Here is a 19,448-nt window from a genome sequence, read left to right as displayed (position 1 = left end):
GGCATAATTCCTATTTGGTCCTTTTAACTTTTCTTTAATATTTAATTAAACTTTTATCTCTATTGCAATTTAATCCTTTTAATCAATTAACCATCGAAACGTTAAAATTTCTTAACGAAACTTTAATACTACCCTAATGACACTCGTAAATATTTATAAAAATATTTATGGCTCAGTTTATAATATCGAGGTCTCGATACCTTGTTTTGGACCCAATTTACCTAATAATTTCTTTTAAATCACAAAATTCACTAATTCAAAAATATTTCTAAAATCACGCTTAACTTATAATTATTAATTAATAGATTTTTCTAACTTTTTCATCGAATTTAGTGATCTCAAATCACTGTTCTGACACTACTGAAAATTGGGCTGTTACAACTCTTCCCCCCTTAAAAAAAATTTCGTCCTCGAAATTTCTCACCTGATACAAGCTATTAAGCCAAATCTTTCTTCCACCTTTTTAATCGAAGTCCATAAAAATTTAATCATAACTCATATTATTTCTGAACTCATATCAGAACTCATTTTAGAACATGATACTATGTTTGAACTTAATTGAGTAGCTCTGATATTCTCCTGTCATCACTTTCTCACTAGTAGTATAACTACTGAGAAATTTTTAGTAATCGTCCATCGAAACATAACTGAGAAACCCAGGTTATCAAACTCTGACTGATGTTTTTGACGTGGTTGCATCTGTAGCTTTCAATTGATATTTGTTTCCCTTTTTCCATGAAAGCGTCAAGCAATATCATTTTACACAACTAAAATAACTTCAACAACCAGGACGACTTTATCCTATAATCATATTTCCAGATTAAAACTGACTTGATAGATATATTTTTGTATCAAGTGTTCTAGAATCTGAATTTCTCATTCTGACTGTTCGTCTATTTACCCATTGTTAAGTATGACTCCTATTTTCAGTCAAATTTGAGAAATAATCTTTTAGTTAAACTCTGTTTATTTGTTTTAGTCAAATACTGGTTAGTTTAGATTATTTTATTATTATTTGACATATGAATTTAGCCTATAAATAGGCTCTTTTACAACCTTAGAAAAGACACCCATTAGATATTAGAACTCATAACACATTTAGAGAATTTTGTGTTTACGTTTTGAGGGTTCTTTGTTTTCAGGTTTTTAGGGTTTAGTTTTATCTCCATCTTTTGTACTCTTCGTTCTTTTGCCATTATAGTAAAATTATCTTTGCCCGTGGTTTTTTATCCTCTTTGGAGGGGTTTTTCCACGTTAAATTTGTGTGTTCAATTTCTCAATTTATTCTGCTATTTTTGTTACTTGTTGCTTAATTGGGTCGATCCCTAACAAGTGGTATCAGAGCTAGTTCAATTTTCATAGATCAGCCCATTCAGATATGGCAACAACAAGGTTTGAAATTGAAAAGTTCGATGGTGAGACACATTTCAATCTGTGGCAAGTTCGGATGATGGCAATTCTAGTTCAATCCGGCTTGAAAAAGGTTGTTACCGGGAAAAAGCTTGAGCATCTAAATAAAATAGAATGGGAAGAGCTTGATGAAAAGGCCTTGTCTGCAATCTAGTTATGCCTCGCGAATACGGTATTACATGAGGTATTGATGAAGAAGACCTCATCCGCCTTGTGGAAAAGGTTAGAAACTCTTTATGCGACTAAGTCTCTAGCTAACCGTTTAGTGTTGAAACAACGTCTATTTACGTTTCGCATGAACGAATGTGAGCTTCTTAGAGATCACATCAGTCAATTCATTACTCTTTTAAATGATTTAAAGAACGCTGAGGTTCGTGTTGATGATCAAGATCAAGCTATGCTATTATTGTGCTCTTTACCCCCTTTATACAAGTCTTTCAGGGAGACCCTAATTTATGGCAGAGACAAACTCTCGTTCGAAGATGTAAAGGGTCATTTGTTGAGTAGAGACAAACTCGACAATGAGCTTCATTTGGATAGAAAGGCAGATAGGCAAGCTTCCGTTTTGATAGCATCAAAGAAACGAGACAAAAGGTGTCGCTATTGTAAAAAGTTAGGTCACGTCAAAGCAGATTGTTATAAACTGCGAAATAAAAGAGCTGCTGAGAGTAATGAGGAAGATGTAGCTGGTGCTAATTTGATCGATGAAAGCGGTGATGATTTCTTGTTAGTGTCAACGAGCGATAACTCCAAGCTCACGTCCGTGTGGATCCTAGATTCGGGATGTTCTTTCCACATGTGTCCCAATAGAGAATGGTTCTCTACATACAGTTCGGTTGAAGGTGGAGTTGTGCGCATGGGAAACGATTCATCTAGTAAGATAATTGGTATTGGTACTGTTAAAATTAGGATACACGATGGGACGATTAGGACACCCTCAGATGTCAGGTATGTACCTGATTTACGAATGAATCTCATCTCCTTGAGTATTTTAGACTTGAAAGGATACAGAATCAACATCGAGTCAAGTGGCATTGAAGTATCTTGTGGAGCTCTCGTTTTGTTAAAAGGTAAAAGAACTGGCAGTCTTTATATTCTGGAAGGTTTTACAGTGACCGGTGAAATCGGACGTCCCTCGTCCATTACAGAGTCGAAGTCAACTCGTTTGGAGCGGAGGCAACTTGGTCATAGGAGGGAAAAATGTATGACCGTTTCGTTGAAGAGAGATTCTCTTTTGGATGCAGGTTTTGAAAAGTTAGGACACTGTGTTCGTGAAAATCAAACCCGAGTTAGTTTTGATTTGGCAGTGTACAAGTCGAAGGCTAGAAGTCTTCCAGTTTCTAAACACATATTCGACTCAGTTAATTCCCTGCATAGTTCAAGATAGGCTCATGGCAGGCTTTGGCAAAGTTGGCGTTGTGGAAATATGAGCCAAGGTGGAGATTTGTTAAATATGACTCCTATTTTCAATCAAATTTGAGAAATAATCTTTTAGTTAAACTCTGTTTATTTGTTTCAGTCAAATACTGATTAGTTTAGATTATTTTATTATTATTTGACATATGAATTTAGCCTATAAATAGGCTCTTTTACAACCTTAGAAAAGACACCCATTAGATATTAGAACTCATAACACATTTAGAGAATTTTGTGTTTACGTTTTGAGGGTTCATTATTTTCGGGTTTTTAGGGTTTAGTTTTATCTCCATCTCTTGTACTCTTCGTTCTTTTGCCATTATAGTAAAATTATCTTTGCCCGTGGTTTTTTATCCTCTTTGGAGGGGTTTTTCCACGTTAAATTTGTATGTTCAATTTCTCAATTTATTCCGCTATTTTTGTTACTTGTTGCTTAATCGGGTCGATCCCTAACACCCATGAATGCACAAAATTTATTCCTGGATCTGAGAATAAACTCAAATGCATAACAACCAGTTGCCTATGGATTATTCTTCATCCTTTATTGCAGCAGAGCCATCTCCTACAATCTATGAACCTGGACCCAAACCCTCTTATCTAATACCTTCGAACGAAGATCCTGGAAACCCAACCAGCCAGAAGAAAGAAGATAATTTAAACCCATTGTGAAGACCCAAAATGTATTGATTCCATCACTGATTATAACTCAATTAGCTTTTCAATAAATAACCCACTCTGATTAGAACAACTGAGTCGATTTTATCCACCAAATGATAACATTTCAGAATAATACATTCTTCTTGTTGTCAAAACATTCCAGTTATACCATATACCATAATCCTCTCAGAATATCAACCGAAAATTACCCCAAACTGCATCAACTCAAACGATTTATGACATTCCATTATTGACTTGTTGACATAATTCAAGATTACCTGAGAAGTGAAAACCAAAATACAAGTTTGAGCTCAACCTTCCAACATCTACTCATTTACCGATGCCAACCCTTGTCACAAGAACTAGAAAGAGATTATATGTTATAAAGCTATTTCAATTACAATAATTGAAGCTTTGAACAACACCAAAGTCACAACCATTAGATAGATTAAAAACTATAGTGCTATAATAGGACTGACGTTCCAACCATATAGATAAAACAATATCTCAACATCAATAGTGCACTCCAAAATAGATGAAGAAAATTGAAAGCAGTCCCAATAACAACTAGTGCAGTAATACAACTTCTATAATCTGAGATCCATATCACTGAGCTCCTATGATCAATCTAGAATTTATAATAGTAATAAATATAATTACCTCCAGCCAATGAATATCTTTTACAGATGAACCATGGTTAATAAATAAGATTAGACCATAGGAATAATAAGAAAATCGAGATAATAAAATCCAAGATGTGAAGCTATACTGAATTTTCGAGAATAAAAATCACATTGAATGATAAAAAGATCGATGATATCCCAGAGAAAATCCAAAAGAAGAATATCGCTTCTACGCACTAGAAATAGTTGTGATAAAGACAATGTAAATTGCTTATATATAATTTAGAGCATCAACCAATAGAAATAGAAAATAACTTCATATCAGTCTTATCATCAAGTCTTCTATCGAACATAATGGATTAGAAAACCAAAGAAAGATAGAGGAATCCCAATCATAAATTAACCAGACTAATAATAATTTTGTCTAACATTATGATTAGCCAACCTTGTTATATGATAAAAATCACATCTGAATATGAATTATTACATATACCTCTGAGAATAAATGAACATATAGAATACCCAGAAGAAATCGTTGTAAGATACCCGACTATAACAACTGCATTCAGTTATGTTTGCAATTTTCAATACTATCCCACTAACTACTAAAGTCATCAATGATCTCACATTATCCCAATCACTAAAGAAATCAATTAAAAAGAAATTTTGATTAACCCGTTCTTTAAATTCCATACCCGAATAAGTCGATTACTCGTGAATAACTTTTTCCTTATTAATGACATTGCGTATCCCGAATAATCTTTAGAAAAAATCTGATATATTTTCTAGAACTCTCTTTACTTGTTATCCCATCCTCAGCTCTGACCGCACTATTATTCATTCAATTATTGAACTCTTCAATTTCACACTTGTAAACTTAATGAATATAAATCTTGTAAATTCCATTGTACAGGTGAGGGAGTGAAGGTCATAAAGCCTCAAAATTTGACTCTCATATATACACACGTATAACATAACATTTATCATCAACATAATCATCATAATCATTTGATATTTTCAATTATAAAACAGAAACAAACAAATATATCAGCATCCAATCCCAACTCAATTCGACTTAATTATGGCATGTACCTCTAAACTCAATTCTAAACTCGATTTAGTCTGATAATTGATTAAACCTGCAAAGCTCTGATACCACTAAATGTAACACCCCTAACCTGTGTCTCTCGCCAGAATCAGGTTATGGAGCATTACCAGAGATTACAGATCAAATAGACAGAAATCTCAAACATTTTATATCATCAAAACAAGTCATCAAGCATCGTTTTAATCCAAACTATAAACTCACAAAAATACATCTTATAACTTCATTTACAATCAAACCACAAAATAACTAATATTTAGACACTCTAGGCACTTTCCGACACAAAGAAATAGACATCACCATATTTGAGTTCGGGATCGTTGTTGGATGCTGAATCAGCGATCAAACTTAAGTACTTAACCTGCGCACGGAAACAAAACCGTATGCTAAGTAAAAACTCAGTGGTATTTCTATAATCCGAATATTTAAAAATAAAATAATAAAATATGTATAATTAAAATGTCAAGCACAATTGAATATTTAAAACCATACGATACTCAATTATCATCACTTGCTATATATAATAGCTTTCCACATTCAATTCATGAGTATATAACTTGTGATTCCATGTATTTATAACGTATTTCATATTCTGTTTTCAATTCACTATCGTTTTTCACATTCTATTTTCAATTCACTATCTCATATTCTTATTCTTAGCCCAAAGTAGATTTTATAGAACACACCTGATATACAGAACAAATACATAGGTGCATTATTATGCACTAATGAACAGAGAGCACTGAAGTGCTATACAGAGAGCACAGATGTGCTAAACGGAGAGCACTGACGTGCTAATAATCAGAGAGCGCGCTAAGGTTCCTTAATGGCGTGCCACTAATATCCCAGTAGTTCTAAACTTCGTCTACTTGGGCATTAAAACTAAATTTTATACATATAAAAAATAATTCAATTATCATATTTGCACAATTTCACATTTATACATATATATATATATATATATTCATAATATATATATTCCAATTCAATTCAACCAATATAATTTCATCTCATACCAAAACAATCCATTTCAATTGTAAAACACAATAATTCTCACCTCAATCACTAACCATAACATTTAATCAAAATACAACAATTAATAATTAGATTCGGATTATAGAAATACAAACCAAGATTTCCGAGCTATTCCTCGTCGACTATATTTTTCCTCTTTTTGTAGAGAATTCAGGTACGACGCTAGCTACAAAATTAAAATAATTAAAAATCATCAATACAACACCATTCAATCTCACATTAAATATTTCAATTTTTACTCAATATTTGCCTAAATTCCAATTTAGTCCCTGAACCAAGACTAACTTTTATTCTCAAAACTAATTTCATATTTTCATCCCATTCCCACTTTAAACTAATTTCACTCTCTAATTTCACCATAAATCCTTAATTTCAAAATTCTCTCAATTTAGTCCCTACTATTCAAAACTTATGTTTTATTTTACAAATCAACCCTTTACTAACTTCTAACTTGAGATTCAATCAATTTAACCCCTAATTCATCAATTAATCCAACATGAACAACATCTAAAATTTACAAACTTTCAAAATTTCAACTTAAATAAAGTAGTATTTTTTCTAAGATTCCAAAACTCAAAAATTACAAGAAAAGGGATTAAATTGACTTACCAAATTAACTTTGAACTTTGAAACCCCAAATTTCCTTTTTCTTTTCTTTCTTTCTTTCTCCCTGTTTCGTTTTTCAATTTTGTTTCTTTCCTTCTTTTCTATTCTTTTATTTCATTTACTTTATATATATAATAATAATATAATATAACAACATACTTATTAATTAAATAACATAATATATAATATATTTTAAATTAAAAATATCTTAAATATTTCTTTTGTTATGCCGCCTCAATTTTAGAAAAAGGCATAATTCCCTATTTGGTCCTTTTAACTTTTCTTTAATATTTAATTAAACTTTTAACTCTATTGCAATTTAATCCTTTTAATCAATTAACTATCGAAACGTTAAAATTTCTTAACGAAACTTTAATACTACCCTAATGACACTCCGTAAATATTTATAAAAATATTTACGGCTCAGTTTATAATATCGAGGTCTCGATAGCTTGTTTTCGGCCCAATTTACCTAATAATTTCTTTTAAATCACAAAATTCACTAATTCAAAAATATTTCTAAAATCACGCTTAACTTATAATTATTAATTAATAAAATTTTTTGACGCTGCTGAAAATTGATTAATTGATTAAAAAGGATTAAATTGGGCTCTAAAATCACTGTGATTTCAGTAGCCCAATTTTGTGATCTCAAATCACTGTTCTGACGCTACTGAAAATTGGGCTGTTACAATGAAGAAGAGAGATCAGAGCTTGATTGCAAATATTCAAGAATTCAAAAAATTTCCAGTAACAAGGTTTTGAGAACAAGTTTGTAACAGGGGTTTTCTGAGGTTATATGAAAATAAGAGTTAGGGTATGGTTTTTATTTGCTATAATAACAAATGAGAATTTTAGTTATTAGGGAGAGTCTTTTAGAGAATTGGGTTGGGCAAAGGTTTGGGATCTTATTAGGCAATTAGCCCATCCGTGAAGAATATCATTAAAGTAGGATGGCCAACGTGGATTGTCTCTTTTGGAAATGGGAGGAAAAAATAACAAAGAATGTAATTTAAGAGGCGTGAACTTTGGTTCTCTATACTTTCTACCAAGCTCTTAACCACTAGACTAGGATTCAATTCATGATAATTTTATAAGAATCTAACCTCCTATTGTTTGGGATGTTACAAGTATCCCCTCCCAAAGAAATTTTGTCCTCGAAATTTTACCTGTTTCGAATGAGTGGGGATACTGTTGACGAAATGAATCTTCTATTTCCCACGTAGCTTCCGCAACACCATGGTTTCGCCACAGCACTTTTACTAATGGAATTTGTTTCCTTATTAGAACATTTACATCTTTTTAAAGAATTCTAACAGGTTCTTCTTCGAAGGACAAATCAGATCTTATCTCGATTTCTTTGATGGGCACAATATGCGATATGTCAGAATGGTAACGTCTTAGCATGGTAACATGGAAGACGTCAAGGATACGATCTAGCTTAGGTGGTAATTTGAGTTGATAACCCACATGACCAACTCTATTGAGGATTTGGTACGAACCTATGAAGCGACAATTGAGTTTCCCTTTTTGGGCGCCGACAACATGTTCCATAATCCTTAGTGTTGCCTGGGTTACCGCGTCCTCACCCAAAGTATATGAATAGTATATAAATTTGAAGGATCGAAAATTAGAACCATGCATGTTCAATTGAAAAGATATGAAATTACGATACTTGAACGTAGTATAACAAAACTAAATTAATTCTCTTTAACAACCTTTTTATTCACTAATCATTTATTTGCAAATTTTTTGGATACAAAGTTTATCTTATGATATATGACATTGTTGAAAGGCTTAACAAGCTTGAATGTTATGGGCTTAACAAGCTGGTGGGCAATCCTTTGCAGTTTTTTTCATCGTTGCATAGCATCCACTGTTGCTGCAATGTTAGATGGTAGCTGCCCCGACACCGGCAAGCAACTACATTTTTTAGTTGTCAAGTCACAAAAACCACCATGTTTACACTGGCCCAAACAGTCTATGTCACGAGTGCATGCTTCTGAGTTTGATACACCTGCAAATTAAACAACAAAATTTTCATTATTTAAACATTTTGTTAGTTATTTTATATTAGCTATTATATATAATTAGTTTAAAACACACAAGATTTGAATCGCAACGATTGCAAACCCTCTTTTATTTTCATACTGCAATCTCTTTTATACTAAAAAAGTTACATGTATATATATGTATGTAATAATTAAATGTTGAACTGGATAAATATTCTAGATACTAACAAAAAGCCACAAGCAAAACTGCAAAAAGAGAAACCACGCCGAAAGAAGCCATAGTTAAAAATGAAAGCTATCGAGAGATGAAACAAAGAGTTAGTTATATGATAACAAGCTGATTATATACAAAAAAAAATGACATGCATTTGGCCATTTATAGCTGAATTTCTTGGAATTTTTGAAACTAAATATTGCAGTAAAGTTATGACTTGGTAGGAAAAGATATACTTGCCAATTTTGTACGAAGAGAAAAATCATAGAGAAGATTTTGCACTATGCTTTATACATCACCTAAGGCAAGATAATAATAGCACAATTAATTTAGATATAGTTACCATATATTAACATTTTCTCTTTTGATAATTAATTGAAAATAATATTTTATACAATAACTTGTAGGTAATAAAAATTACAAATAATTGGCTATTATTTTATCCACACCTTAGTAATTGTGCTCGTAAACTTAAAAATAAACCCTAATTCATATGATTGAATTTTTTTATTAATCTTTTACCATACATAAGTTGTGGATTTAGTCCTTTTAGTTTTATCTAATCAATTTTAATTATTCTACTTTTTAATTTCAAATTCTAGTACTTGTATAAACAATAGAAGTTAAATTTGTTAGATTAAATTATGCTATTAATCTCGTACTATGTGTTAGTTGTGGATTTAGTTCCTATTCTCTAATTAGATCGTTTTTTGCTTTTGTAATTTATATTTTTTTTAACTTTTGCTGGAATAAGGTAAGAAGCCAATTGTTGATGCGTAATGTCGGTTAAACTCAACTATGGAGAAGGTAGTGAAAAAAGAAATCACTAAATGGTTCGATGTTTGTATTGTGTATGTTATCTCTGATAGTGAGAGAGTAAGTCCAGCTCAATGTGTTTCTAATAAAGGTGGCACAATAGTTATCCTGAATAAATCGACTCAATTAAATTATTTCCAAAGTCATAGAATTTTCTTTTGATTCAAATGCAGTCCGATTGAGCTTTTGTTGAGCTAGCAGAGGGACCAATTGGACATATACAATTAGGCTCGGGTAAATGCAATTATGTCCAGAAGCTTCATTCAGATAATTCACAACTTACTTGATCTTGAAGCCAGTCCACATGTAGTACCATGATTGAAAACTCCTTATTGTTTACTCTTTATGAAAGCAATTCATCCAACTACTTTGTCTAATGACCTCATATGATATCATTGAATCCTTTGAGTTAGATTCCTTCACTCAATAAAATCATATTTTATCTTATCGTCATCGTTGTGTATTCTTACTTGTTACTATGATCATTGTCAACTAATGCCTGTGACAAATTACTTGTTCGAGAACAAGCAACCCCGTGGCCAAATCCATTTTTATCAATCCAAACAATATCAATGAGAGGATATCGTTAACTCTTAGTCGAGCTATGAATTTCATTGTTGCTAGTAAAGCAATGCCAAACACAAGGCATGTACCCAACATATTGGCTATTGACTCGGTCATGTTAAGAGCATAAGCCTACACTAATATCAAAGCACATGAGTTGCATACCCATGGTTAGTGACTAACACAGGATTTAGGTAAGTCACACCATGAACGTCACAAGTGAATTGATCCAACTTAGGTCCAGTCTAATTTCTCATTCTTCCAATCAATACATTTATGTCTCTACTCGAGGATTTAACTGCTCGGATATCCAAGACTAATCATCTCCCTAACTGGAATTTTAGACGACATAATAATGCTTCTGAGTATTTGAATCAAATGCTCACTTTGATCCTTTTACGGGATTACAAACTCGTTTCGATTATCAATAGAAGTAAATTGTCTTTCTCGAAATGTAAACATTCTTATAGTGCCACACTTACCATCAGTTTCAACTTAGACAATCATAAGCTAACATTTGCTTGTTACAATTTCGATATGTAAGTAAAACAAGGAAGACAAAAACACAAGATATAAAACTGAAATGTGAAATTAACTTTATTTATTTATTCATCGTTCAAATGCATAGAAAATAGGTAAATGTTTACTATAATACGAGTACATTTACCAGCATCTTTCTCTTTAATTTGAGATTTTATTAAAGGCTTAATTGAATAGGAGGCCCTTGAACTATTTGCTTTGTTTGAGATAGGTACTGAAACTATTTTTTAGCCAATCCAAATACCTAAACTTTGATTCTATTACTGAAGTGGGTACCTGCAGTTAGTGCCATTAAAATAAAGTTTTAACTAATGGGATTGCTAAAGTCAACACCCCATTAAAATTTAATTACAAATAATTTTATATTAATATTAATATTAAATAAATATGTTATTATAAAAAATAAAAAATTTACCCGTCCTTTGTCCCTCTCCATCTCCCCCCGCGATTATTGTAACCCTTCTACTTTTTAAAATTTGAAATCCTAGTGCCCAAATAAACGATAGGGTAGATTAAATTATGTTATCAATCTCATAGTATCGGTAAGTTGTGGGTTTAGTTCCTATTCTCCAATTAGATCATTTTTTGACTTTTGATAACTCTATCTTAACCCAAGCAGTAGTCGTTAAATCACTTAATTAAATCAAGCCTCTTTTTGTGCTAATTATGTGGAAATGACTAGCTGGCATGATATTATAACAGTAGTCGTTAAATCCATTAATTAAATGATTGCATTGATAGCATATAAATTCGATGGATTGAAAATTAGAACCATGCAGGTTCAATTGAAAAGATATGAAATTACGATACTTGAACGAAGTATAACATAAGTAAATAAGTTCTCTTTGACAACCTTTTTATTCACTAATCATTTATTTTCCAATTTTTTGGATACAAAGTTTATCTTATAATATATGGCATTGTTGAAAGGCTTAAATTTAGATTTTTTTGTTCGGATATTTTTTCTTCAGGCACAACGTTTGCAGACACAAATGCCACCTTGAATGTTATGGGCTTAACAAGCTGGTGGGAAATCCTTTGCAGTTTTCGTCATCGCTGCATAGCATCCATTGTTGCTGCAATGTTAGATGGTAGTTGCTCCGACATCGGCAAGCAACTACATTTTTTAGTTGTCAAGTCACAAAAACTACTATGTTTACACTAGCCCAAACAGTCTATGTCACGAGTGCATGCTTCTGAGTTTGATACACCTGCAAATTAAACAACAAATTTTTCATCATTTAAAAATTTTATTAGTTATTTTATATTAGCTATTATATATAATTAGTTTAAGACATATAGGACTTGAATCGCAACGATTTGAAACCCTCCCTTATTTTAATACTGCAATCTCTTTTATACTAAAAAAGTTACATGTATATATATGTAAGTAATAATTAAATATCGAACTGGATAAATATTTTAGATACTAACAAGAAGCCACAAGCAAAATTGCAAAAAGAGAAACCACGCCGAAGAAGCCATAGATTAAAATGAAAGTTATTGACAGATGAAACAAAGAGTTAGTTATATGATAACAAGCTGATGATATACAAAAAAATGGCATGCATTTGCCATTTATAGCTGAATTTCTTGGAATTTTTGAAACCTAATATTGCAGTAAAGTTATGACTTGGTAGGTGAAGATATACTCGCCAATTTTGTAGGAAGAGAAAAATCATATAGAGGATTTTGCACTATACTTTATACGTCACCTATGGCTATATAATAATAGCACATTTAATTTAGATATAGTTACCATATATTATCATTTTTCTATTTTTAATAATTAATTGAAAATAATATTTTTACAATAATTTGTAGGTAGTAAAAAATTTAAAAAATGGCTATTATTTTTATCCACACCTTAGTAATTATGCTCATAAACTCAAAAATAAATCCTAATTCATACGGTTGAAAACTTTTTATTAATCTTTGTACTATACATAAGTTGCGGTTTTAGTCCTTTCAGTTTTATCTAATCAATTTTATTTATTCTACTTTTTAATTTAAAATTCTAGTACTTGCATAAACAATAGCAGCTTAAATTGGTTAGTTTAAATTATGCTATTAGTCTCGTACTATGTGTTAGTTGTGGATTTAGTTCCTATTCTCTAATTAGATCATTTTTGATTTTATATTTTATAATTTATATTTTTTTAACTTTTGCTGGAATAGGGTAAGAAGCCAATTGTCGATGCGTAATGTCGGTTAAACTCAACTATGGAGGAGGTAGTGAAAAAAGAAATCAGTAACTGGTTGGAAGTTTGCATTGTGTATGTTATCTCTGATAGTGAGAGAGTAAGTCCAACCCAATGTGTTTCTAATAAAGGTGCCACAATACTTATCCTGAATAAATCGTCTCAATTAAATTATTTCCAAATTCATAGAATTTTGTTTTGATTCAAATGCAGTCCGATTGAGCTTTTGTTGAGCTAGCAGAGGGACCAATCAGACATATACAACTTGGCTCGAGTAATTACAATTATATCAAGAAACATCGTTCAGATGATTCACAAATTATTTAATCTTGGAGTCAGTCCACAAGAAGTACCATGATTGAAAACTCCTTATTATATACTATTTACGAAAGCAATTCATCCAACTACTTTGTCCAATGACCTCGCTGTGTAACAGTCCGATTTCCAGTGGTGTTGAAAATAGTGGTTTAAGTACCATAATTCCGACATAATAACCTGTAAATAAATAAGATTTTTCCGCTGCAAACTCAAACATTTACAAAATATACAAATATATATAAACAATGTTTTTATTAAATCGGTTAAGAAAGATTTGCTTCAAATAAATAGGATATTTATATATCAAGAGCTAAGGACGTCTTTCCAAAACAAAATAGAAGAAAAAAAAAAAGAGGGCGTTAGGAGACCCTTTTTGTCCAACCTTAAACACTCTAAGATCCTTTTCCAAATCTGCTCCCATTTCGAGTCAAGAGATAGATAAATAGACACATCCGATTGTACTTATCGGAGGTGTTCGTAGTGACTGAGGGGGTCGAAGACCAAGAAGTGAATTATTTATTAGCCAAGCATTTTTTTAATGGCTAGATCCAATCTCCTGGTCCCTACGAAAAGGAAAAAGAATTTCACGTTCTTCTTTTTGGGAAGGGAGGATTAGGAAAATCTTATTGATTGCAGCTTTCTCTGGACCTCTAGGAACAACATGATAAAAAAAAGCTCGAATGGCACGACCTCTCCGTCACCCCAGAATGAAAGGGGCAATCTCGTAGTTCTTAGCCTATGAAGATACGTTGTTAGGTGCTTCGTTTTACTTTTCCCATTGAGGCCAAACCTGAACCTGTGCTCGAGAGATAACTGTCCATAAACTTCTAAGGGATGTATAGATTATTGAGAAGAAATGAGTTGTGGTGGTCCCCCCGGACCGTCTAGATCCCACGAGTGAATACAAAGTTGGATCTACATTGGATTTCACCTGAATCGCCTCATCTATCCTCCTGAGGAGAAGTTTTGTTTTAAACACCAGTTCAAACAGGAGAAGTACGCCATGCTAATGTGCCTTGGATTATCCACATCTCATGGTCAGGTATTGATAAGCACATTAAACTATCCATGTGGCTGAGAGCCCTCACAGTTCAAGCACAACGACGCAATTATCAAGGGCGCAATCTACCAATAAGCTAATAGCCTTTCATGTGGGCCTGCCGCTGGGTTTTCAAATGAACATTAAGTAACATCTCTAGATCTGGCCATAACATCTAGGTCGGGTTTGGGGTGTTACACATATACCATGGACAATCATAGGCATGTTATTATCAATCTTGGTTTTAATTTATCATCCTTAGATCATCAAATTCTAACTACAATCATGATATGATTCACAACTTTGAGAAAATAATCAATAATCATAAACATATAAAGCACAAAATTATTCATCCATGTACATATTTCATACCATCCTAATCTAGAAACTAATTGCATAATCTATTTCTCTAGATGCCTTTAAAAATCCAACCAAGGACTAAATTGCATAAAATAAGTTAAAATAAGTAAAAACTATAATTTTGAGTTTTCAGGGGCCACACGGTCGTGTGCGAAGCGCGGATGTGAGGGAAAAACAAAGGACATGGTCGTGTGAAGGACTGTGTGATCCACATAGGTAGACCATGTATACCTTTTTAGTTTTAAATTTTAACCAAATTTTTCGCAAAAAGTCACCCACTTTACTTTCCCAGGACCTCAAGTGACCACCCCATGTTCAAGCTTGATCCAAACACCTACAATGATCTTTTAATCGATAAAACACGATGATTATTGGTGGGTTCCAAGATTCGAGGGGGCTTTTCGATAGAAATGTTTAAAGATTCAATAACGGGTTGATAAATTGGTTAAAGTTCGTTGCTTCCTAAAGATTGAAAAGTCCTAATTGATAGAGAACAAAATACTTACTGATTTTGACAGGGACTTGATGAGTAAGTGATGCAAGATCCAGTGTTTTTTTATGAAGATGATACATCAGAGCTTGATTGCAAATATTCAAGAATTCAAAAAATTTCCAGCAACAAGGTTTTGAGAACAAGTTTGTAACAGGGGTTTTCTGAGGTTATGTGAAAATAAGAGTTGAGGTATGGTTTTTATTTGCTATAATAACAAATGAGAATTTTAGTTATTAGGGGGAGTCTTTTAGAGAATTGGGTTGGGCAAAGGTTTGGGATCTTATTAGGCAATTAGCCCATCCGTGAATAATATCATTAAACTAGGATGGCCAACTTGGATTGTGTCGTTTGGAAATGGGAGGAAAAAATAACAAAGAATGCAATTTACGAGGCGTGAACTTTGATTCTCTACACTTTCTACCAAGCTCTTAACCACTAGACTAGGATTCAATTCATGATAATTTTATAAGAATCTAACCTCCTATTGTTTGGGATGTTACAAGTATCCCCTCCTTAAAGAAATTTTGTCCTCGAAATTTTACCTATTTCAAATAAGTGGGGATATTGTTAACGAAATGAATCTTCCATTTCCCACGTAGCTTCCTCAACACCATGGTTTTGCCACAACACCATGGTAATAAAAAATTGCAAATAATTGGCTATTATTTTTATCCACGCCTCAGTAATTGTGCTCAAAAACTTAAAAAATAAACCCTAATTCATACAATTGAAATTTATTAATCTTTTTACCAGACATAAGTTGTGGATTTAGTCCTTTTAGTTTTATCTGATCAATTGTAATTATTCTACTTTTTTAATTTGAAATTCTAGTACTTGCATGAACAATAGAAGTTAAATTCTAGTTCCTATTCTCTAATTAGATCGTTTTTTGTTTTTATAATTTATATTTTTTTAACTTTTGCTGGACTAAGGTAAGAAGCCAATTGTTGATGCGTAATGTCGGTTAAACCCAACTATGGAGGAGGTAGTGAAAAAGAAATCACTAAATGTTTGGATGTTTGTATTGTGTATGTTATCTCTAATAGTGAGAGAGTAAGTCCAACTCACTGTGTTTCTAATAAAGGTGGCACAATAGTTATCCTAAATAAATCTACTCAATTAAATTATTGCCAAAGTCAGAGAATTTTCTTTTGATTCAAATGCAGTCCGATTGAGCTTTTGTTGAGCTAGCAAAGGGACCAATCGCACATATACAATTAGGCTCGAGTAATTGCAATTATGTCCAAAAGTATCGTTCAGGTAATTTGCGATTTACTTGATCTTGAAATCAGTCCACAAGTAGTGCCATGATTGAAAACTCTTTATCGTATACTCTTTATGAAAGCAATTCATCCAACTGCTTTGTCCAATGACCTCGCCGTGTAACAGTCCTATTTCTAATGGTGTCAAAAATAGTGGTTTAAGGACCACAGTTCCTACATAATTATTCGTAAATATGTTTTTAAAATTTACGAGAGCTTTAAGCTCGTATTAAATTTTAGTTAGAAAATTTTCTCATTTAGATAGTTTATTAAGTGAAAAGGACTAGACCGTAAAAGCTACAAAAGTTAAGTTATTTAATTAAAGGGACTAAATGAATAAGTTAACCAATATGGGTTAAGTTAGTGGATTAACATGATTGCTAATATATGTGGATAAGCTTAATTAAAGTTAATAGTGATTAATTAAAGCTTAATTAGTAGCGGATGGGGGTCGGACTATAAATCTGCATCTGGTCTGTTCAGATTATGTTTCTGTATAAGATATATATATGTTTGACTTTTGAAAGCATGACTGGAAATTTTATCTGATATTTCTGCATATATTTGTTATATATTGAGTTCTGAAACTCATTCCCTATTTTTCTATTACTTTAAAGTAACCCTTAGACTTAGAACAAATTGGAGCGACGGGAGCTCGATTAAGTACTTTCTCTTAAAATATGCAAAATGAGTTGATATATAGTATTTTGATTTTGATGGACTATTTAAGACATTTTTGGATCTGTTTAAATTTTGAGATTTTATTTTTTCGTTTAACTGTTTTATCGTTTTTGGTAGGCTTAAAATTTGATCCGTGAAACATTTGATTCTATAATAACAAACCATGTTTTCAAAACTGGACCCAAATAAGATTTTTCCGCTGTAAAATCAAACATTTACAAAATATACAAATATATATAAACAATGTTTTTATTAAATTGATTAAGAAAGATTTGTTTCAAATAAATCAGATCTTTATATATCAAGAGCTAACGACATCTTTCCAAAACAAATAAGAAGAAAATAAAAGAGGGTGTTAAAAGACCCTTTTGGCCCAACCCTAAACACTCTAATATCCTTTTTCAAACATGCTCCTATTTCGAGTCAAGAGATAGATAAATAGACACATCCCATTCCACTGATCGGGGGTGTTCGTAGTGACTGATGGGGTTGAAGACCAAGCATTGAATTATTTATCAGTCGAGCATTCTTCTTATGGCTAGATCCAATCTCCTGGCCCCTACGGAAAGGAAAAAGAATTTCAAGTTCTTCCTTTCAAGAAGGGAGAATTAGGAAAATCTTATTGATTGCAACTTTCTCTGGACCTCCAAGAAAAGCATGATAAAAAAAAAGCCTTGAATGGTACGATCCCTTCGTCACTCCAAAATGAAAGGAGAGATCTCATAGTTCTTGGCCTCTGAAGATACGTTGTTAGGTGCTCCACTTTATTTTCCCATTGCGGTCGAATATAAACCTGTGCTCGAGAGATAGTTGTCCATAAGCTGATAAGGGATGTATGGATTATCGAGAAGAGAGGAACAGTGGTAGTTCCCCCCAGACCGCCCAGATCCCGTGAGTGAATAGAAAGTTGGATCTACATTGGATTTCACCTGAATCGCCCAATCTATCCTCTTGATAAGAAGTTTGATTTCAAACACCGGTTCAAACAGGATAAGTACGCCATGCTAATGTGCCTTGGATGATCCACATTGAACTATCTATGTGGCTGAGAGCCCTCACAGCCCAAGCAGAACAACGCAATTATTAGAGGCGCACTTTACCACTAAGATAATAACCCGTCATACGGGCTTGCCACTGGGTTTTCGAATGAACATGATATTATCAATCATTATACTATCGACAATCATAGGCATTGTGTAAGTTATCAATCATGCCATTAGGTTGATGCGTAACGTCGGTTAAACCCAACTATGGAGGAGGTAGTGAAAAAAGAAATCACTAAATGGTTGGATGTCGGTATTGTGTATGTTACCTCTGATAGTGAGAGAGTAAGTCCATATTAATGTTTTTCTAATAAAGGCGACATAATGGTTATCCTGAATCAATCGACTCAATTAAATTATTTTCAAAGTTATAGAATTTTCTTTTGATTTAAATGCAGCCCGATTGAGCTTTTGTTGAGCTAGCAGAAGGACCAATCGGACAAATACAATTAGGCTCGTGTAATTGCAATTATATTCAGAATTCACAATTTTCTTATTCATGGAGTCAGTCCACAAGCAGTACAATGATTGAAAACTCCTTATTGTATCAGTCCACAAGCAGTACAATGATTGAAAACTCCTTATTGTATAGGCTTTACGAAAGCAATTCATCCAACTGCTTTATCCAATGACCTCGCCATGTGTGTGTTACTCTTATATGATATCATTGATTCCTTTGAGTTAAATTTATTTACTTAATACAATTATATTTTATCTCATTGTCACCATTGTGTCTTATTAATGATTAATATTATCACTGTCAACTAATGACTGTGATAAATTGCTCAATCGGGAACAAGTAACTCGTGATCATGTTCCATATTTATCAATCCAAACAATATCAATGACAGGATATCGTTAACTCTTAGTTGAGCTATGAATTTCACATTTTATCTTTAAGATAACTTTTATTAAAAAAATCACATTTTGTTTCCATTTAATATGTTTCTGACTTTCAAAATGCATAGCAACAAGAATCAGAAGATAATTGAAGCAACTAAGCGAGCAAAGAAGCAAACTCGTATATAAAAGATTAATAAATAAATTACAATG

The 19,448-nt window shown here is 32.5% G+C and overlaps 2 long non-coding RNA genes across 2 annotated transcripts in view; both read right to left on the bottom strand.

Annotated features, from left to right (window-relative positions):
• The window catches only part of LOC128043126 (uncharacterized), a 58,231-nt gene extending 46,184 nt beyond the window's left edge, over nucleotides 1–12,047 (bottom strand). Inside the window, exon 1 of the long non-coding RNA XR_008198910.1 lies at nucleotides 11,998–12,047. This is a non-coding gene — a long non-coding RNA (uncharacterized LOC128043126). The remainder of the gene's footprint in view (nucleotides 1–11,997) is intronic.
• LOC105790328 (uncharacterized) lies at nucleotides 8,553–9,197 on the bottom strand. The gene is made up of 2 exons (XR_008198903.1): nucleotides 9,093–9,197; nucleotides 8,553–8,869 (listed from the first exon to the last, which is right to left on the bottom strand). It is a non-coding gene; the product is annotated as an uncharacterized LOC105790328 (long non-coding RNA).
• Nucleotides 12,048–19,448: the final 7,401 nt, after the last annotated feature.

The sequence above is a fragment of the Gossypium raimondii genome, chromosome 8, assembly GCF_025698545.1.
Source record: "Gossypium raimondii isolate GPD5lz chromosome 8, ASM2569854v1, whole genome shotgun sequence".
NCBI classification, from domain to species: domain Eukaryota; kingdom Viridiplantae; phylum Streptophyta; class Magnoliopsida; order Malvales; family Malvaceae; genus Gossypium; species Gossypium raimondii.
The sequence above is the reverse complement of the archived record's forward strand: the minus strand, read 5'-3'. Positions and strand labels throughout refer to the sequence as shown.